The 21,739-nt window shown below is 42.7% G+C and overlaps 1 protein-coding gene across 3 annotated transcripts in view; it reads left to right on the top strand.

Annotated features, from left to right (window-relative positions):
• SERPINE2 (serpin family E member 2) overlaps window positions 1–21,739 on the top strand; it is a 47,032-nt gene that overhangs the window by 447 nt on the left and 24,846 nt on the right. The window lies entirely within an intron of this gene.

The raw sequence follows: 21,739 nt of genomic DNA, 5'->3' as shown, positions 1-21,739 counted from the left end.
AACGTGCGGGAGCTCCGCTTCGCCCCCGCGCCTTGAGGGTCCCGCACTTGCTCCGGGTGCTGCTTCCCGCGGGTCCCGTGGGCGCCCTGGGTAGCTCTAGGGCGGCTTTTCTCTCCCGCTGTTACTGGCACGGATCCAGCCTCGCATCACCTCGGCCCCGGACCGCCTGAGGCGCCTGTGCCTCGCCTTGGCCGCCGCCTAGAAAAGAAATAAAACTTGCTCAGTCCGGGTGCCTTGCTGGCTGGGAGCAGCCCGTGGGCTGCTGGTGCCCTGCTGATAGGCTTGATGGGATAAGGTCCCTGGACATCTGCAAGGTGGGTGCTGCCTTGCCTAACACTTGTTTCCCTGACCTCAGGTGGACTCCAAAGCCTGGAGTTAGGTGTCTGGGTTCCTCTGATGCATGGGGACAGTTAGGTGCTTCAGAAGGCCAAAGGTGCCCCCAAAAACCTTTGCCTGCTAAGAACGAATCAACAAGAAATGCGAAATGCTAGGGTATGCCCTAAATCCTACCTCCTCCCTCAAAAAGTAGGCATCTGACTGGGGGCTTCAGGCTGGTGGTGCCTTTGTCCACTTGTGACCCACAGCCTGAAACCCTCCTCAAGAGGCATGAGCACCTTCTATTTTTCTTTGAAGGACCTGGCCCATGAGGAGTTGACAAAGGGTTGAAAGCCACTACACTATTTGCAGACCCCTAAACATTTTTGAATGGAGGTGCAGACCCCTTTGAATTGTAAGTGCGGGTCTTCATATATTTCTGATCATAGTCATCTTTCGCAGACCCCTTAAACATCATTTGCAGCCCCCCAGGGGTCCATGGATCACAGGTTGAAAACCTCTTACCTAGTGGTTTTAGCATTCACCCAGGGAGAGATGTTCCATAGCTTCCTCCGCCTGAGAGGGTTGAAACTGACATCTCCCTCCCTTCCCAAGCATGCTCTTTTGAAAAGTGAGATGTGTACCCTTGCAGTGCCTGCTATATAATCTGATGGTTTACAGTGAAAGGACTGCCTGGCTGCAGGTGGTTGTGGGGCTGGAAGTGCTTTCTTCCAGGATCCCATCTTTCTCCAATGTTCACTTGATGTAAAACGCACAACAAGTATTTGGAACTGACTGTAACAGCTTTGCCCTTCCCAGATGATTTTCTGAACCACTGGATTACAGTCATGCTCCTTGCCCCATGGATCTTGCATTGTTTTCTGTAATTTTATTAATATTGTGTCATTTAACTGAATGACATACTGAATCCATGAGAGCCGAATCCTAAATTCTGAACTCTAAAGAACTTTTTTGTGTGTTTATTACCATCCAGTTGCACAAATTGTTATGCAAAAAATAGGATCATAAATAAGCTGTAGTATGATTAGAATTTTTGGAATAGGTCGCAGCCCCCTCAGTTTTGCTTTGAATTTCCAGGAATCTGATGTCCCAAAGCTACATCTCCAAGCCTAGTACTCTGTGCTGTTATGTGGGTTTTAGTGCCAATATTCAACTCCCTGACTGAGCAGAAACTAATGGTTCAATCCAGTGATGGCTGAAATGCGTTGATTTCTTAAGACTGGTGCTGTGATCCAATTAAGAGAGGGTATCTACAGGCACTGAAGGTGACCCTTTCAATGCAAGATACCACATTACAATGTTAGGCCTAAAGTGTCATCCTAAATGGGGTGAATCCTTACTTCTGTAAGGTTCGGAGGTGTGTGGGATCTCTGCCCTATTAAAGTTCAGTTAAACATTCTTTCTTTAGTTTTAACTTCTGGAGCAGTCATTCAGTCATTGTCTCTCTTTGTCTTCTACTCTGAGAAATGGAACATGAGTGGGAGAAAATGTCAGTTTCACTTTCCATGTCACTTCTCTCAATGAACTTTTCTTTTCCAAAAATGCATTTATAGGTGACAGCTTTATTTAATTGACTTAAGGATAACTGGTAATAACAAGAAAAAAGGCAAGGGTTAAAATTGGACAAAAGTTATGTTTTAAATAGTGCAAGAGTGATTTATGTAGTTGTGATGGTCCAGAAAATATGCAAGGCAAGGATTCTAGTGAAGAATGTCTTGCATTTGAAAGCTTGTGTAACTATCCCGATTCTGCAGTTGGTCCAATAAAATATATTAATCTAATTCTTGCTTCTCATACATTTTAAAGGAAGTAAAAGAGAAGACCAGTACAGGGCTACAAAAAGATGAGATGGCATCTCACAAAAAAAACTACACAAACAACAAAAAACCCTTTTAGTTGATTAAAGCCCTTTCTAGTCTTAATTTGAGAGTGTCTCAATTAGAGCACTGTCAGTGGTTTCATTTGTGGGGGGGAGGGCAGTATATAACAGTTACCTTTCAGACTAGGCCTCCTGCTGAAATAGCAGTAACGTTTTGAGTACCCAGTGTGGGAAGGAACTAGGATCACATTCCTGTTGAAACAAATATGTACATTAGTGTTTTACTTTTCTGAATGCATGGATTTGGAAATAATTCAGTGTGATGCTTCTAGCTTATTAAAATAGGCTACTTTCAAGTTGGAGATCTCAAACTGTAAATTCTCTGTAACTGTTTATTGCTCTACTGTCCTGACACTTTAAAAAAGACCTGCATTACTTTTCTAAAAAATGTTCATGAAGAATCCCAAGCAATTAATTCTCTTCATGGTTTTGGGATTTTTTCCCTCTGTCAGCCCCCTTGTGTTCTTGTGAGTAGGCAGTGGCTCCTCCAGAAGTGTGAATTTTAGTGTAGTGACTGCTCCCAAGAGATAAGTCGCTATACACAGCAGTGGAGTGTTGCATTTGGGGGAGGGTGGAAAAATCTAGAGGCATATGTTGCTGATTCAGAACGTAGTTGCATACTTTTTTTTGAACTAACAAGTGAATATTTTAAGCATAGAAAATAAGAAACAATATAAAATAGGAGTGCAAGGTGACTGAATAAATTAACTCAGTGCACGCAATATTTGCAAATTAAAGGTCAAGACTTGGTATTGATAAAAGAGTGAGAAATGGGGAGCAACAACTGTTATTTGTTAATTTTAAGTAAAACTTACTTCTACAAGCACAACTGACAGGTCAGAACTGAGTAGGTGGGTAGGTAACCTTGATAATCTTTTAAGATGCTCTAAAAGGAGACTGTCAACATCTCATGGGGTCTTCTGGTGCTTGGATACTTGTTATCAAGGTATGCAAGCACTATTAAGAAGGACTCTCTTCATTGAAATTGGAGACCTTAGCAGTCACTGCAGATAGCAGCTAAGTTGTTTCCTATACTCATCAGGGATGGGGAAAAGGAGGAGCACGGGGGCAAAGTCCCTCCCCCCTCTGCCCCCACCTGCCACAGCTGCTCTTCTGCTTTGTTCCAGGTCTCGGGGAGCAGCAGGACAAACCCCTGCCTGCTTCTCACTCCAAGGATTCTGGTATGAGAAGCAGAAAGGGGCCATCAACAACACCTGTTCCCTTTGCTTGGCTGTTGGTGCAGGGAGCCAAGGGAACAGAGCAGTGGGGAAAAACTCCCATATGCTCAATATATTTGGGACTCCAGTGAGAGGAGCAGATAGGATCTTTGCCCTGATACCCCAGGGAGAGCCCGCTTAAGCTTGGCTCTGCTGGGTGGCTTCCCCACGCCCTCAGTTCAGTCAAGTGGTGGGGTGGCTTTTCCCGGCCCAGTCTCCCCTCCTTGCCCCTCCCCCATCTGGCCCCCTGCCACTCAGGCAGAGCATGGATAGGGCAGAGCAGGGCTTGCAGTGAAAAGGACTGCTCCTAGTTGGAAACCAAGGAGGGGGAGCCATAGCTATTCTCTCAGTTGAAACTAAGCTTCTGTACATAGTAATTGTTAGAGGTCATGTGAACACAACTTAGAAAGTGAAAAGGTAAGTATTTGCTGAGTTCATTCCATCCTTAACCAGTTTATTAATACAAGTCAGATTCAGTTGTGTGTACTTTGTGATTGGACTGAAGGTACATGTTCATTTTGGAGTTTATCACTGAAAGAACAGTTTGCAGAGGGTGCAGGCTTGATTGAAACAAATTTTGCTATAAGTAAAACATGCAGTATCTTGTTTAGAGCCATCCAGTCACAAACTTGAAATTAGTGTACTTCAACAGATTTAAAACACTTGTCTCATTGGAGGCTTTCTTCTTGGAGTATAGTTTAGGGTTGTCTAGACGATCTTAATGGCCTAATTACGAGCATGCATAAACTTTCTTTATTATACATGTTTGCAATTTATTAAGGAAAAATTCAAATGCAACCAGAAAGGATTTATTTTGTTAATAGACTACTATACTGGACTAGGTACTGGCAGAATTCAGTGTCCAAGTCTTATTTGATGAGGAAAAAAGTTAAATGAATTCTCTCTGTAGTCTTTAAAGTGCTGCAGACTGTTCTTTCACAAACTATGAATCCATGAAAAAGTCCACAGCAGATATTATCAGACTAATTTAAAATTACATCTAACAATAATTTAGTTTGGCCAACTTATATGCACCATCAACCAATTTTAAACAAACAAGCTGAAAATTCTGCTATTAGGAATTATATATGGAATGCATTTTCTTTTGGCTTTGAGGGGGAAAGTCATTTGGAAGAACCTACCATTCTTAAATACTAGCATACTGAATATTTTAATACTGCAAGCTGAGGAGAGAATTTTGTTATAGAAATAAGTTTACAGAAATAATTCTCTTATTTCCAGAATAGTGTGAATTTGTTCCATGTATGAAATACTTTTGGACAAATAAAAGTCCCCTTGTATGTTCAAGCACACCCTCTACTGGTTGAAACTGTTATACTAGGAAAGAAACAAAGATAATTGATTACAAACTAGGTGTAAATTTCTACCTTCAAGAATAGGTAAATAATTTCTTCATGAAAAAGTACATAGGCTTAGACCCTTTAAAATTATTGTCAAGTGGGGAGTATGTAGTAATTTTTGGGAGACAAACAAGTGTTTTTTTGCAATCCACATTGCAAAACAGTGCGTCTGCAAGTCAGTCACACTAGTGTTGCAAAAGTCGATTGTCTAGGGCAAGTTAGTTGCTCATCAGAAATAAGAAGTTAAATGAGAATACCACTCATTTTCTTTTTGTATATAGATTAATAATTGTTTTGTACTGATTTCACAAGGCTGAAGTATAGAATTCAGCAATGTGGAAGGTGAAGTAGAAGATGACTCCATTCCTGAGGTGGTTTGAGAATAAGTGCAAAACTAATCTGTTCACAGATACCTCCAAAGAAGTCATCTTGTGATGCTTCTCTGGGCAAGTCCTTTTGTACCAGTAAGGTCAAAACAGGAGAACAGTGACAGAGGGTGTTGCAAGTGTTAAGGCAAACTTGAGTGTCAGTATATTCAAATAGAGAAAGTAGCTTAGACTGAGTAGATGTATTTATTTTATTAGCTTTTTATTATTAAAACAAAATAAGCAGGACTGAATAAGCAGGATCAGGAGAACTACAGACCTGTCAGCCTCACTTCAGTCCAAGGAATCCATTTCTAAGCACTTGAAGGAGAAGGTAATGAGGAACAGGCAGCATGGATTCACCAAGGGACAGTCATGCCTAACCAACCTGATTGCCTTCTGTGATGACATGATTGGCTCTAATCAGTGGATGTGGTGTACCTTGATTTTAGCAATCCTTTTGATATGGTCTCCCACAACAGTCTCATAAGCAAGCTAAGGAAGTATGGTTTGGATTAATTGACTGTACAGTGGATAGAAAACTGGCTGGATCATCATGCTCAAAGAATAGTAATCAATGGTTCATTGTCTAGTTGGCAGCCTATATTAAGTGAAGTGCCCCAGGGGTAGGTTCTGTGCTTTTTGTTCAATGTCTTCATCAGCCATCTGCAAGATGGGATGGAGTGCACCCTCAGCAAGTTTGTGGATGACACCAACCTGGGGCGAGTAGTGGATATGGTGGAAGGTAGGACTAGGATTCGAAGACCTCAATGAATCGAAGGTTTGTACCAAAAGAAATATCATGAGGTTCAATAAGGTCAAGTGCAAATTCCTGAACTGAGGATGGAACAATTCCATGTACCAGTACAGACTGAGGACTGACTGACTATGCAGCAACAATGCAGAAAAGAACCTGGAGGTTACAGTGGACAGACAATAAGCTGAACATGAGCCTACAGCATGACCTTATTGCATTTCTTATGAGTAGGCTTGGCAGAATTCTATTTTTATTTTTTAATCATTCTGACCACTGAAATTGATGTTTATTTTTAAGCATTTATTTAAGTTTTTATCAGTTTAAATTTTCACGATTGTGCAAAATTAGGGTTGTGGGGGACAGACAACTTATTAATGATGGTATACTGTTAAGCTTTATAAAAATCACATGTCAAAATATAAAAAAGTATATATTCATAAACCATCCCTGCTTTAAATCACTCTTTTCATTCATCAGGAAGGAGCTTGGTGGGCAGGGACCAGAATAGGCTCTGCAGTCCCAGAGCTCTGGGAACATTTGGAGAGATGGGACCCCTGAGAACTAGAGCCTGAAATGCCCTTCCCCCCCACCCCCCTGGGCTTTGGGTAGGGGTTTATTTAAGTATCTGGTGATCTCCCTCCAGCCTGCTTCCTGCACCCAGAGCAGGTAATTGCTTAATTTATGAGTCATACCAGAAGTGCATCTAATTGCTAAACTGGCCAGTCAGTGATTAGGCCACCCATTGTTTTCCTCTAGCTCCTCCATCCTTCTATTTCTTTCTTCACTGCCCTGTAAGGCAGTGGTTCTCAACCTTTTTTGTACTAGGACTGTTTTGTAAACATTGATGGCCAGTCTTGACCCTGTGCCCCTCACATGTGGCCTGCTGTGGCCCGCCCCCCCCCCCCCCCCCCCCCAGTCCCAGCCTCCCCAGGGTGGTGGGGCTGGAACTCTGCCAGCTTGCAAGGGAAAAGCTGTGGTCTACCACGTTTTTCTCCTTTAAAAAAGAAACCATTTTTAAAGTTTGTTCACAACCCTTTCATATACTCTTGCAACCCACTTTTGGGTTATGACCCATGGGTTGAGAAATGTTACTGTAAAGGATAAGGGGTCATTGTTATAGTCTCCCTCTGTAAACTTTGATCATTACTGTTGGAAATATTTGTTCCTGTCTGTCTGAGTGTGAGGTAAACTGGCTGCTTATCAATGTTTATTAATACAAATTGAATCCTGCCCTAGTTACTTCTGAGGAGAGGCTGAAGGAACTGGGTTTGTTTAGTATGGAGAAGAGAGTACTGAGTGGGGATTTAATAGCAATCTTCAACTACCTGATGAGGGGGTTACAAAGAGGATGAAGCCTAGACCGTTCTCAGTGGTGGCAGATGACAGAACAAGGAGCAATGGTCTCAAGTTGCAACAAGAGAAGTTTTGATTAGATATTAGAGAAAAAACTTTCTTACTAGGAAGGTTGTTAAGCACTGAAACAAGCTACACAGAGAGGTTGTGGTATCTCCATCCTTAGAGATTTTTAAGACCTGGGTAGACAAAGCCTTGGCTGGGATGATCTAATTGGGGATAGTTCTGCCCTGAGCAGGGGGCTGGACTAGATGACCTGAGGTCATTTCCAACCCTAACTTCCTATGATTCTGACACTGGTGCAATGAAGTGAAGAGAGTCTACAAAAGAATAGTCTAAGTGACTCTTTAGTTGGATTTGGAAGACAATTTTTCCTTTATAAGCCTGGGCCTTGATGTAAATATTCTGCAAAAGCTCTTCTCTGTTTTTAAAGATCCTTTGTTTAGCTCTCTGAAAAATAGAGCACAGAATGATCTTATAAATTGATTTGCAGCAATATATATTTATTAGAAACCATCTATGCTTCTCATCTGCTGTCCATGGTCTGAATGTTAGTAACCATCTCTTAGCCTGCACTTTTGTGGAATATAAGGAGCAAGCTGTCTTGTGTCCTGGCTTAAATCTGTTCCCTGGTAGTGCCAAGGGAGAAGTCAAGGGTGCACCTTATCTGCACAGGGATGTGGAGCGAAAGGATGTTAGAGAAAGCTTATGTAGGATGATGTGCTAACATTTTGTCATAAAAAAGTGACTTCCCATATTTAATTCTTGATGAGTCTGAAACACCAAGCTACTGCCACTTGTTCTCAACATGTTTTCTTTGGAATGCCATCAGGGACAACAGACCTGATTAGATTCTGAAGGGGAAATCTATTATTAACTCCCTCTCTCTTCCTCCCCTCTCCTCTTCTTCCCCCTTCCCTCCCCACACCAAAAAAAGTGCCATTGTAGGTTGTGCTCAGGAAGGACTAGATGAAATAACAAAAATCTTCACTTTGCATAGCAAAAAGCTCACTTCTTACCTGGTGGTAGCACTAACAAGTGATGTACCAGTGTTTAGGGAAAACTGGAGGAAACTATGGTTTTGTGTGTTCACTGTGGCAAGCTGCTTACCTGAACTAGGTTACTGTGCTTCAGAAATGTATTGAACATATAACATTGACCTTGGCAGCCAGGCTCTTCCCCTTGTGACTTTTTGGTCCATTGATTATGCTTGATCCTTACTTATGCGCATATACAAAATCAGGGTTCATTGTAACCTAGTTCTAAATCCATGTATAACAAATTCTAAATATTTCCTAATGAACGTTTATTCAGCCTTGTCCGCAGAAGGCTAAGTGGAAACCTCACCTGACTTTGTCTTCACTAGCCTGGCTGCATCTGAAAGGTGGTGGAAGGCTCTGGGTAGGTTCTCAATGGTGTAACACTGGTGTCTGTAAAAATGATCTGCACAATGAAAAGAAGACAAGAGATTTATGCAGTTTCATCTTTTTATGACAGATGAAATAGATGTGTAAGATGTTGGGTGGATTTGGTTTTATGGCAGGAATTCAGGTCTTGCCCTTCTGAAATATGGGGAACTGAATTGATTAAAAGGAAAATTAAATTTATTCACATTTTTAAAAGAAAGTGATCAGTTTGTGTGCAGTGCTTTTAACTACCAAAGCTTGGAAACTTTGTCAGAAAGCATATTTAAATATCCAAGAAAGGACTCTTGATTTCATGCCTCTGATTCTTCACTGAGGACAAGCTGGAGTTTTGACAGTTAACCACAGTTTGTTTGGTTTGGTTTTTAAAAGCGAGGGAGTGAGTATGTTTCAGACAGGTTCTGCACACTAACAAAGCAAAGAGTGCATATACAATTTTCTGTTTTCCTTTACAGGTCATCGTAAAACCTTGAGTTCTCTAAAAGTAAGTTAGCTAGCTAATCTCTATTCGTATCATGCCAGCAATATTTGTGACAGCTGTACAGTCCTCTGGGACTGTGCTGATGGAACGTCTTGCTTTAGTGAAGCTTGAAATATAGTTCAGAAACTGCCATAGTCTCTCTAGAGACAAATGTTTGAGGCTTCTTTTGAGTGTAAAAGACTGCCTACCAGTGAAGTTATTCTGGCTGTACTCTAGTGGTATTGAGAACAGAATTTGACTCATATTATGTCTGTCAACTTGCTATTATAGAGAGTTTTACAGAATGTTAATTTGCCAGACTTTTTCATACTGGAAATTAACATTTGAATTGTTTACATTGCACACAATTATATTCTTGGCCTAATGGCTAAGGTTCAGGACTTTCAAAATTCACTAATGAATCCTTCATACTAACTAGGATCCTTCATAGTGAATCATGTGACTGTAAAGGGTATATATGCAAAGCACTCTAAACTAATTTCTAATCAGATTTCTTTTAACAAATAGAAGAAAGCTGACTTAAAACTCTTGCTGGCATACCTTTATGGCCACTGGTATCACTTAATAAAGACTTGATCAAGATCATATTGCAGCTACTAATGCCGTCTTTGTCTTGCATTTCATGTGTCCTGGTCCTGGACACTGATAAGTTTGTACAAAGGTGAACTCTGCTTCTGAGGTAGATCCTGCCTCTACACGTAATATAACAGAGTTGTTCCAGGTGCTGTTTATCTTTGAAGTTATTTTTGTAGAATAAAGCTATCTCTAAAATTAGTCTTGCAAAACTGTATGAAGCTAGTTCTGTAAGTACGGTCTGAATCCTTAAAGATAATAAGATGTTGATGGAATATAATATGAAGTGTGGGATAGCTTGCAGCGTCTTGAGTAAGAACAATGATGGACTCTATCATTTAAATATCCTCTTAGATCAGTCAAGCCTTGGTCTGGTACCAAGTCCAGACTTCTCATTCACAGCAGTAGTATTTTGAACTCTCAGCATCTTCCAGCCAGTTTAACTAATTTGGCTTTGCAGCTTCTCAAAGAAGTAGAAACCTCCTCATCCTATAAATTGTGGAAACTGAAGATTTGAAAGACATCACAGTGGGAAGCCTATAGCAGAGGTCAGATTAGGATGCAAGTTTTCTTCTCTCTGAGATCAAAATGTCTCCCTTAACCCTAAGATGTAGAGTTGTGGCAAAAAACATCTTGTAGACTTAGTACCCCAATAGAACCCCAGTGTCTGCAATTAAATATAATTTTATAATTTAAATTATTTAAATACAAATATGGATAACTTCATACTTTCTGGCATATAATAGTCAAATCTTCAGATGATGTGAATTGTTATAACACTATTGGATTATTCACTCAGTGTCTCTAATTTGTATAATATTTGGTGTTCAGTGGAAAAATACTTTCTCCAGAAGATTTTTTTTTTCTTAATCCTAACTGTTTTTTTGTTTACAGGGGAAGAGGGGTGTTAAAAAATCAGAATAGATGGAGAGATGAGAAATCATATTCTTTTCCTTTCATGGCCAGTTAGGGATTGTATCACTGTGGAATTAATAAACCTACTTGTCTGAACTTCCTCCCCAGGTTATTCCCATTCCTTTTATGTTTTAATATATCCTTATTCTAACCAGTTTATGGTGCCATGTAGGTATCTTAATTGTAGAAGTTCTCAATCTTTAATATAACACACATTTTTGTAATAACTTACTTAAGGCCACACAGGAAATCTGATGGATCAATGTTCTTGAACCAGTTTGACAGATGCCAGGCATCTGGATTCTTGTTCTACTAGGATGATTCCAAATGCCGTGCTATAGTTTTGCTGTAGAGCCCAGGAACGTTACTGCATGGTGACTGTTTATATTATTTTAAAAATCTTCAACTTCGAATTATTAGAGACAGGCTGACTACTTCATGTTTTCTTTATGATCCCAAACTATTCATAGTGTTATAGAAATGCTTGTGAATAACAAATATGATTTGTTTAAAGAGACCATATTGTATTTAAAAATAAAACTTAAGCGTGTGTTTCTATTTACATTAATTAAAAATGTGGGTAGAATAAATGAAAAAAATTGCAAAATACTACTTCCCCATTTCTGTTTTTAATGTACAATTAATTTTATTTGGGTTAGGTCTCCCTGTTGAATGGAACTCCCATGGATACCTTTCCTCCCCCCGTTAAAGATGCATTTTAAACACCGCATTACATGATGGTTTTACACTACTAGTGGGGGGATAGAGGGATTCAAGGGGATGTGTAGTAATAGAAATTACTTTTTTTTTTTTTAATGGCATAAATTCAAGTTGGGAGTATTTACATGTAAATGAAAAAGCCAAATATGGTATGTAATAGATCTTTGTGTGTTTGTATAGCTGAGACTTGTTGTATTCAATTTCACCATTGCACTTGCAGAGTTGTCTCTGAAATACTTGTTCTCTGGGTAGTCATGCAGCATAAGAAAAACAAATAATTTTAAAGTATAGTTTATGTATAACTTATTAATTGTTTGAAATTGGGGAGTTTCTGTGTCAGACTGCAGAGTTTTATTTTCGTTTTGGGAGCTTTTTTGCCTTCTTTCTACCTCTGTGCTGGACTGAAAGTACATGGGGTGATGATCCTGGGTAAAAATGGAGAGAAGTTAAAAATGGATGGTTTTCAATTGGCATGGAAGCTCCAAAAGGCAACAGTTATCCTAGTCCAGGACAAACCACTTTTTCACATGAGACCTACAGGTGGGAGATATCTGAGCAATAGTTCACCTGTTGGGAGTCTGAGGAGGGTGTGTGTGGTGTGGTCTGTGAGGTATGTGTGGTTTGGGTGCATATGGGGGGATATGTGGCAGGATGTAAGTGTGTGTGTGGAGGGGTTGTGTATGTGGGATGTTGTGGGGGCAAGGTGTGGGTGTAAGGGAAGGTGGGGGCTGTGGGGCCCCCCCATGCCCTTCATGGTACAGCAGCAGGCGGGGTACTTGGGGCATAGGTGCCAGGTGGGAAGTGGCTCCAGCCAATGCTGCACTTTGCAGCAAAGTGCGCAGCCTCCCCCAGGCTGCCTATATTGCCAGTGCAGTCCCTGCACTCACACAGTAGGGGGGGAAGCCCCATGTGCTGTTGCCAGTCTATTGCCAGTGCTCCCTGTCACTCATGTGCAGCCTATGCACTAGCACAGCAGGGAGGCACATGCTGGAGCCAGGTGCCTTCCCTGCTGGGGCTGCACAGCACAGGGCAGAAGCCCTGCAGGCTGGAGCCCACTGCCTTCCCCACTGGGGCTGTGATGCAGGGGAGGGAAGTCCCAGGGGCCTTCCCCTGGGGGTGGGAGGGGGAAGGCAGGCAGCTCCAGCCTGTGGTGCTTTTCTCCTGTGCTGCGCAGCCCCGGCAGGGAACACACCTGGCTCCAGCATGTGCCTCCATGCTGTGCTAGTGCATGGGCTGCATGTGAGTGACAGGGAGCACTGGTAATAGACAGCCCGGGGGAGGCTACGCCCCTTGCCCTGATGTGCAACGCTGGCCAGAGCTGCACCCTGCTGGGCACCTGCTCCCTGAGAGCCCTGCTTGCTGCTGCTGCTGCCTGTCAGGGCTGTGCACTATGGGAGAGTGTAGGGGAGGGTCTCTACACTCCCCCATCCTCCCTCACACCCACATGCTGCCCATCCCAGCACAATTTTGGGGGGGACCCTATGGGCCAGACAAAAGTGCTTGGTGGGCTGTATTTTGTCTGCCCTTGCCATAGAGCCAGAGAGTGTCATATGTAGCAGTGAGGTCTGCCAGGACAGCATCAACCTTTTCCCTAGCTTCAAAGCTCTCTTCAGTATCTTGAGTAAGGAGAGTTACCTGCTCCAATGTTGACCTGTGTCTGAAACTAGCCTCCTTCTTAGGCAGGTGTGGATCAATTATGTGGTAGATTTGGGCATGACTGAGGGATTCCAGTAGCTTGTATAGAATACACAGAAGGGAGATTGGTTTATAGCTCTTTGCATCATCCTTAGGTTTATTAAGGATGAAATCAGGAAGGCCAAAATGCAACTGGAGTTGCAGCTAGCAAGGGACTTGAACAGTGACAAGAAGGGTTTGTACAAGTATGTCAGCAACAAGAGGAAGGTTAGAGAAAGTGTGGGTCCTTTACTAAATGGGGAGGCTGTCAGCTTGAGCACCACAGCTGCAGCCAAAGGATGCAGAAAAGGCTGAAGTACTCTATGCCTTTTTCACCTCAGTCTTCACAGGTAAGCTCCCAAACTACTACACCTGGCAGCATGGTTTGGGGAGCAGGTGAGCAGCCACCTGTGGCAAAAGAGCAGGTTAGGGACTATTTAGAAGCTAGACATGTACAAGTCAGTGGGACCTGATGGGATGCACCTGAGGTATTGGCTGATATGCTTGCAGAACCACTGGCCATCATCTTTGAAAACTCATGGCAACTGGGAGGGGTCCGGAGGGGTCCTGTATAATTGAAAAAGGGCAAATATAGTGCCCATTTTTAAGAAAAGGAAAGAGGAGGATCCAGGGAACTACAGACCAGTCAACCTCACCTCAGTCCCTGCAAAAATCATGGAGCAGGTCCTCAAGGAATCCATTTCTAAGTGTTTGGAGAAGGTGATGAGGAACAATCGGCATGGATTCACCAGGGGTAAGTTATGCCTGACCAGCCTGATTGCCTTCTATGATGAGATGACTGGCTCTGTGGATGCAGGGAGACCGGTGGTCATAATATTACTTGAATTTAGCAAGGCTTTTGATATGGTCTCCCACAACTTTCTTGCAAGCAAGGTAAGGAAGTGCAGGTTGGATGAATGGGACTGTAAGGTGGCTAGAAAACTGGCTGGAGCATTGAGTGGGGAAGGTAGTAGTCAATAGCTTGATGTCTAGTTGGCAGCCAGTATCAAGTGGAGTGCCCCAGGGGTCAGTCCTGGGGCCAGTTTTGTTCAATATCAACAGCATGGAAGATGGCATAGAGTGTACCCTCAGCAAGTTTGTGGATGACATTAGGCTGGAGGAAATAGCAGATATGCTGGAGGGTAGGGCTAGGATTCAGAGGGATCTCAACAGATTGGAGTTTTGTACCAAAAGAAATATCATGAGGTGTTCAGTAAGGACAAGTGCAAAGTCTTGAACTGTGGAAAGAACAGTCCTATGCACCAGGACTCTAATCAGCCTCAAACAAGCAGCAAAGCTGCCTCATGCTGTGTTGCCTCCCCCCTCCCCCCCCACGATGCTTCTTCCAGAAACAGAAGTGGTTGAGAGGGAGACGGTTGGGGACTTGACAAGAAGGGCTACACAACAACTATGCTGTCTGCTTGAGACTAATTTGAGAGCCCTAATGCAAGAGGAGCATGTTCATGGGGCCCAGCCCTTCCCAGGCTGGCTGTTCAGCAGGCATGTGGAAGAGTTTCATGAGGCAGCAGAACCTGGTTGAGAAGCACTGGGGTAAGCTGAAGCAGTATCAACAGTGGTTCTGAGCCAGAGATGAAAAAAGTGGTAGTGGGGTTCTGTGACCCTGAAAACAATGAGAACCATTAAAGTAGAGATTGGTCTTTCTACTCTGTAGGAACAACCATGGTCTGCAGTGCAGCCAGCCTTTCAGGCAAATATTTTTGCATGGTAAGTCCTGCAGGAAAGATCATCAGTTATAAAAAACAAACAAACAAACAAAAAAACAACTGGTCTCTTTACTTCTAGCAATATAAGCTTTTATAAAAAAAAATTAATTTGGAAGTAAAGTATTTGGTAGGTATGCTGACACAACTTGTATTACAACTAAAATGAGTTCTAAAAGGTAAGGTGCTAGCACAGATGTCACTGCATGAGCTTTGCTATTCCAGAAGGGTTCTAATTAACTGTGATATAGACTGAGCACCCAAGACTGCCATGTCGAGTTCCCATCTGCTAGGCCATGTGCTCTATCATTCCCTGGGTCTCAGTAGGATGCAGCAGGATGGCTTTCTTTTTTCTCCTTTGATACCTCTGGTATAATCCCTGGTCACCGGTTCTCTTATCATGTTCCCCTCTCAAAAATGGAGCCAGATGATCCAAATATTTTAGGCCTTCAAGGCTGACCTTAAAATGCCCTTATAGCTTAAGCGCGCTCAGAATTCACAATTGGAGGCAAGAGCCTTCTGCTTTATAATTACCCAGACATCAGATTCCCTTGAAGAGAATTTTGGCGCCGGGGGACCTTGCATAACATTCTGAAATATGTTCCTTTTTTGAGAGAGAGATTTTGGGAGAAAATAATACATCTTAGTGTATTCTCTGCCACTGAAGCATTCTTTGTGCTGGTTGTCTAGGATGAATCCTTTCCCTGTGGCTTATGGATTCTTTTGACTAGGGCGGGGGTGTCTTTTCAGCTCAGCTTGCTTTCTCTGACCGGGATTGATTCTACAACTAAACTGCTTTTTCCTGAACTACAAAAGTCTATTACTTCCATCTCCTTTCCCAAGCATCCTCCATGGTTCTGAGGGATTCCTGTGTAAGATGCATGGAGGTTTTGTTTTTGTTTGTTTGTCTTTTCATTTTGGGGGTTGTTTGTATTTTTGTTTGTTTTTAACATTTCTTTTGTTGCCTATGTCCCTTGAACCCCTTCCCTGCTAGGTATGTAAAGGTGGGAAGCTTCTGTCACACAGCTCAGAAATATTCTGGGGCTAAAGGGCTTTAAGCTGGTGATGAGACAGAGTCATCAGTACAGGGGTAAGGCACCTGGGACATGGGAATGTGAAATGTTGGCTGCAGGTTGTAATCTAATTGGTAGTCTGAAACCATTCCTTTGACCTCATGGCTAGGGACAGACATTACACACAAGCTGGCTTAAGTGATCAGAACATGGTTTAAACCTGTAACAGAACGTAAGCTCAGTGCACATAAATCAGTTTCAAAATGGCTGAAACTGGTTTAAGATAAATTGGTTGAATGTAGTATCATACTTGACTGATTTTAGGTCAAATAGATTTACGAAACTTCTGTCCCGGACCTTTTCCTGCTTTAAGTTAAATCGGAGTTTGCCTGCATCCCAGATGCTTTGTAGCCCTGGGCTGGACTGTCTGCTCCAGAGAGGAGGGCTGATCCTGCCCCTCTCCTCCATAGTCACAAGGAGTTGGGAGACTGCAGGCACAGCACCGTCTGCCTGGCCTCCCCTGCTCCTTCCCCTCCTCACTACTTGCTGTTCAAGCAGGGAACCCCCCCTCCTTCCCTTCCCTCTCCCACAGCACAGATGCCAGCATCATGGACCCTAGCAGGCATGTGGTATGCTAGCTAATGCCAAGAGGTGTCTGTGTAAAGCAGATGGGACAGCGTCTGCTTAAGGCTTTTTGGAGCTAATCAACAGGTCTACTGGTAATGTCCCTCCATTCCTTCCTTGGAAAAAGCTGTTTAAGAAGAGCTTGAACTAATGGGAGAGGCTTTTGTTTCCTCGATGGGCTGCTAAACGTTGTGTTATCAGCTCCGTGCTGGCACCCTTGTCTGTCAGGTTTACTGCAGACAGTATGAAGAAGCACAGAGAGGGAGATTGAAAAGCTCAGTATCATCAACAGATGCATGCACTGCACTGCTCCCCCTACCCCCTTTGTCCCAGTCATAGCTAGGGGCTGGGGTCTAGCAACACTCCTGCCCCTTGAGGAGTGAGCAGGGAAAAGCCTGGAATGGTGCAGGCAGGGTGGGGGTTTACACCCCTCCCTAATCAGAGGTCCTGCCCAGGCCTGGCCACACCCCCCTCCCTCAGCTCAGCATTGTAGAAGGGAAGGGAGGGTTGCTCTAGCGCCCCTGGTTTCTAGCCTGAACCACTGCAGGTATGTGCCTTCATTTCTTCAGTTCAGAGAGGATGTCTTAATGGTTACAACTGGTTCAGCCTAGCCAGGTTATACTAACCTGCAGAGATTGAATCAATTCAGGCTTTTTGAATGTCTGTCCCTAGCCTATGTGTATGAGCATGAAGCAGAAGAAGGAAAATATTTTAGAACAGAGGCTGAAGTTGATTTAATCCACTGAAAAGTTGCAAGGAAACTCCTGTTTCCTTTTAATTGGCTGAAAAGAAATCTCAGAGTTTTGCATGTTAGTCTTTAAATGTACTGTGTCTTAATAAATTACTGGAGTTGTGTGGTACTGTGAACTTGCACAGTTTGACTACTTACTAAATTATCATGGAGCAGACAATTCTGTATTATGTTGGTCAGTAAGGCAATGGGATGATATTCTTATCCATTGTCTGTGAATGGATGCATCCCTCAGAGTAAATATGGCATTACAAAGTGCTCCCTTGTTGGGAGCCTTAGCAGAGATAGGCATTGGATCTGTGTGGAAAATAACTTCTTTCCATCATAAATGTGCTTTTCTCTAGATTAGAATTGATTAATGCTGGCAGGATGTTTTGAGGGAGTCTGTGTTGTGGGAGGTTGTGTTCCCTGTGAAGCTGTCTGTGAGAACTTCAGCTGAAGGAGGCATCTAAATTGCCTAATCCATTTTTTTTTTTTTTTTTTAGATCATTACTAGGATGGCCTAAAAATGAAGTAATTAGACATTTTAACTCTGCAACCCATATATTTTTACAGATATTGAAATAACTTTTGCATTCAGTATAAGTGTAAAAGGCACAAAACTAATGTTATCTGCTCGTTTGTTTCATGGTATCTTTTGGGCGCTTAAGCTTTGTAATTGGATTTCTTGCTTCTTATTCACTTTTTGTCATCTTCCACTTTGTAGAAAATCCTACTAATCCTATTTAGACCCCTGTTTTTCTTTTTAAAGAATGTGGAACCCAGTTTTTGTCCCTGAACATGGCCAAAAATGTGAACATACTGAAATCCAAGGCAATAGTGTTTGTAGCGTAGGAATGCTATTTCTGTTATGCACTGAGACAAACTCAAAGCCTAAATTAGCTCCTCTGAACAATCAGCTGTTCTGCAGTAGGATAGGCATAGCAAGGTCAAGTACTGAATGTTATGTAATTAAGTTTGCAAAGTGGTTTTAATACTAACCTGTTATGAGTATGTGAAAAAAACATTATAGAAACTTTCATTTTCAGCTCCTGGATAAGCATCTGGTGTGGCAAACCCTCTGAAATTACAGCACATGTTCTCTTAGTCTCCCCTGAGGAGGGAGTTTAGGCAGGAATAGTATCACCCCAGGGAAGTTTATGTAAGGGAGACAAAGTTGTTCAGCAAAACACAAAAGCAGAAAACAACCCACGCTTTCCCCTGGGGATAGTGAAAGACATGCCAACTGCTACAGCCTAGGTTTGCTCTGCTGCTTGTGCTGCATTCTTATGTAAGAGGTATAACTCTTATTAGGAAAACTGAAGGTTGAAGTCAGCAGCCAGTTATTCCTACTGTAGTACCTTATCTGGTGACATGCTTCTGCTGAAGGAGAACATTTGAGAATAGCAACAAATTAGCATTAATGCTTCTAATGCTAAATACTTTCTGGCACCAATGCAGGCTGAGTGTATGGTAGAATATTCCATCCAGGAAGAGCACACAACAACTGCTGAAACTTCCTTAGCCTGACGAAGGGTTTTTGAACTCGAAAGCTTATTTAATAACTATTCTCCAACCATTTGGGTTGGTCTAATAAAAGATATCAAATTCACCCAAGGAACCTTGTCTGCCTATGTCCTTAGACCAACACAGCTACAACCTACACCCCTGGTAGAATATTTTACATTTATAATATGATAACCTTTTTTCTTTGTCAGATTTTTGTAACATATATTTCATAGGAGTGAATTATACAGTATGGCAGTGTAATTAATTAAAATGCCTTCTGGGGATTTTAACAACACGTGGTGGCAGCCCCTGCTTTCCTGTATTGGGAAACTTGTCTGAAAAGCAAAATAAAAACATACTGCATGGAAAAAAATTTGCATAGAAAAATGTATAAATGTATTTGAGCTGTGAGGTTCATGTGAACCATCAACCTCCCCCCCCCCCCCCCCCAAGAAAATTGTTGAATAATTCTAGGATCATAATTGCATGTCAGTGATATTCCTGGTCCCAGCCGTTTAGACTGAAACCATAGCTTTCTCTGGTTTATTTGAGTCTGATTTGATTTTTGTCAGATGCCCTGTTTGAATGTGTTATGGCAAGGCTTTTGATTGCAGTTTTGGCACTACTCTGCCAGAGATGCTATATTCATGTAAATATTCAGATTTATTTCATGCATGGCAGCATTGCATATATGCCAAGTGTATTATTGGTGTCCAGTTTCTGGTATCTGGCTATTCAGCATACTACATTACATTACAATCCACATTTCATGTTACTAGGGGGGTTTACACCTTGGACAAACTTTGTAAGAGAGTAGCAGAGGGTTGTCACTGGGTGCTAGAGGTGAGGGGTTGCCAAGCAAGGGGGTAGGAGGAGTGTTGGCAGCAGGAGTCTTACCTGCTCTGGGGACTCAAAAAATTCCCTGGCTGATACTGTTGGTGTGTAGTCTGTTTGCCTTGGTTATTACTGCTACAGCAGTGTGGTGTCTCTGCATCTGGCTGCTGCTGCAACAGCAGTGGTGCAGGGTTGATGATGTTGCCACTGCATGGACTCCCCCAGGGTTGGAGAGGCTGTCATTCTGGCACCCCTACTAAGTTGGTAGCTGGGGCTAGTGTCCCTCTCACTCATCCCAAGTTAAGCATCTGGTTACAGTGCAAGTGTATGTACAGTGTATGTGTGCACTCCTAGTTTAGAATCTCTACAGTAGCCTCTCATGGCTTTTGGAAACGGTTCAGTAAGTCTGACTTTGTGTAGTAAGCATTGGCCTGTTTTTGCTTTTTAACTTCCTCTTCAGTCTTGCGTGAATGAGAGGTAGCCAGAAAGGCATAGTTTGGAGAGGGGATAACTTTCAAGTGTTGGCATTCCCAGTACACTATCATTATCATAACCTGGCTTGCTTGCAAGTAGCAGACCATGCTAACTCTTTTGCTAAAAAAGAAAACACTGTCTTTGCTGCTCATTATCATCTATGCATGCTTTAGATTGAGAAGATTATCTGTCCCCAAACAAAGCTTCAGGTTGTCCGTAAGTGTATTAGTATTAGGAACTCTAGGAAGAATGGTTATAAACAAAATTAAGCAAGTGATCAGGATGGACAGAAATCTATCTTCCTAGTCACCAGACTGTGAGTCTCTCTTCCCATAACAGCTTCTGATGTAGCTGATAGTATCATTCTTAGGATTTGCTTGATGCTCCTCCCCACTATACTAGTCAGAAAAATAGTATTACTACCCTGTTAGCAAGAGGTGTTGCTAACATTGAGTGTCAGTGTAAATAGGATGTTTCCTCTGTTCTTTCTTCTTAACCTCTATCAGTGACTGTTCAAATCCACTCTAATTTAGTTTGCAGTGTGCTAGTTCACCTCTTTTGTAAGCTAACTGCTTATGAAGTAATCATGAAGAATAGGTTAACAGTCCTCCAAAGTAAGAGGACTGAATTCCTCTTCTAGTTAACAAACCAGAGCCACAGGTCACTCTTGGGATACATCTATACTAGGAAAACTATGTTCGAGGATGAAGTTACATCATGGGTGCATAAATTTCTTCTCTACTACAAGAGGAGAAACAGGACTAAATTCTGCCCTTTGAACCATGTTATAGGCTTGACTTGTCCAGCTTCCTACCTGTCTGCATAAAATCATAAGAAGGTAAGGCTAGAAGGGACTGCAGGAGGTCACCCAGTTCAACTTCTTGCTCAAGGCAGGATCTTCCCTCTGTTCTTAAATGTTGGGGGCAAGCCCTCTTGTACAATCACCAGACAAAATGACTGAAATATCAAAAACACCCTCTAATTTACCACAAGTAAAGCAGAGGAATGAGGGAACTAGATGTCCTGCATAGTTTTTAAGTTGGCAATATAGCTGGCAGCCCTTGGGCCACATGCACCCTGCAAGTGGTTAATGTGCAGCCCTTGGGCTCTCACCTGGCTGCTGCTCCCCCATTGCTCCATCTGCAGTATCAACTAGAGCTTCCAGGCTCCTCCCTACTCCTGCTGCCACTTTCTGCCTTTGCCGTAGAGCAATTATTTCAGCTGGAGGGCCACTTAATGACTTTTGGTAACCTGCCAAGGGCCGCAAAGGTAGCCCTGTCCCTTGACAGGTGCCCTGCCCCCTGGTCGCCATCTTGGGACTGGAAGTCCTCCTAAACCCTGACCTTTGCCATCACAAGTCCCTCCCCTTGCTCCCCAGAAATACTTTTTTTTTGGGGGGGGGGGGGGGATGCCATTTTGGAACCAGACAAAAAACAAATCATCCAGTAAAAGTCAAACACCTACTATAACATATTTTCATTTTATTATAAAAAATATTTTTGCCGTGATTTATGTTTGTGTAGCGTATATAGAGGTGTTTGCATAATAACTCAAAAATAAAGTCTTAGTCTTATACATTGTGTGTTGGGGGTGGGGGGGGTTGTGAGGGGGGTGGCTGTGTGTGTGGGGGCAACAGGGTAGTTGGGGGCTGTGGGGGCAAGTGTGTGGGATGAGGGGGGGACATGTGGGGATGCCCCACACACTCCCTACTCCTCCCCCCTCCTCCCCCCTCTGGCTCACTGGCGGCAGCAGCAGGCCTTCGGGGCTCTCATGGCCCAT

The sequence above is a fragment of the Alligator mississippiensis genome, chromosome 7 (genome assembly GCF_030867095.1).
Source record: "Alligator mississippiensis isolate rAllMis1 chromosome 7, rAllMis1, whole genome shotgun sequence".
Classification (NCBI taxonomy): domain Eukaryota; kingdom Metazoa; phylum Chordata; order Crocodylia; family Alligatoridae; genus Alligator; species Alligator mississippiensis.
The sequence above is the reverse complement of the archived record's forward strand: the minus strand, read 5'-3'. Positions and strand labels throughout refer to the sequence as shown.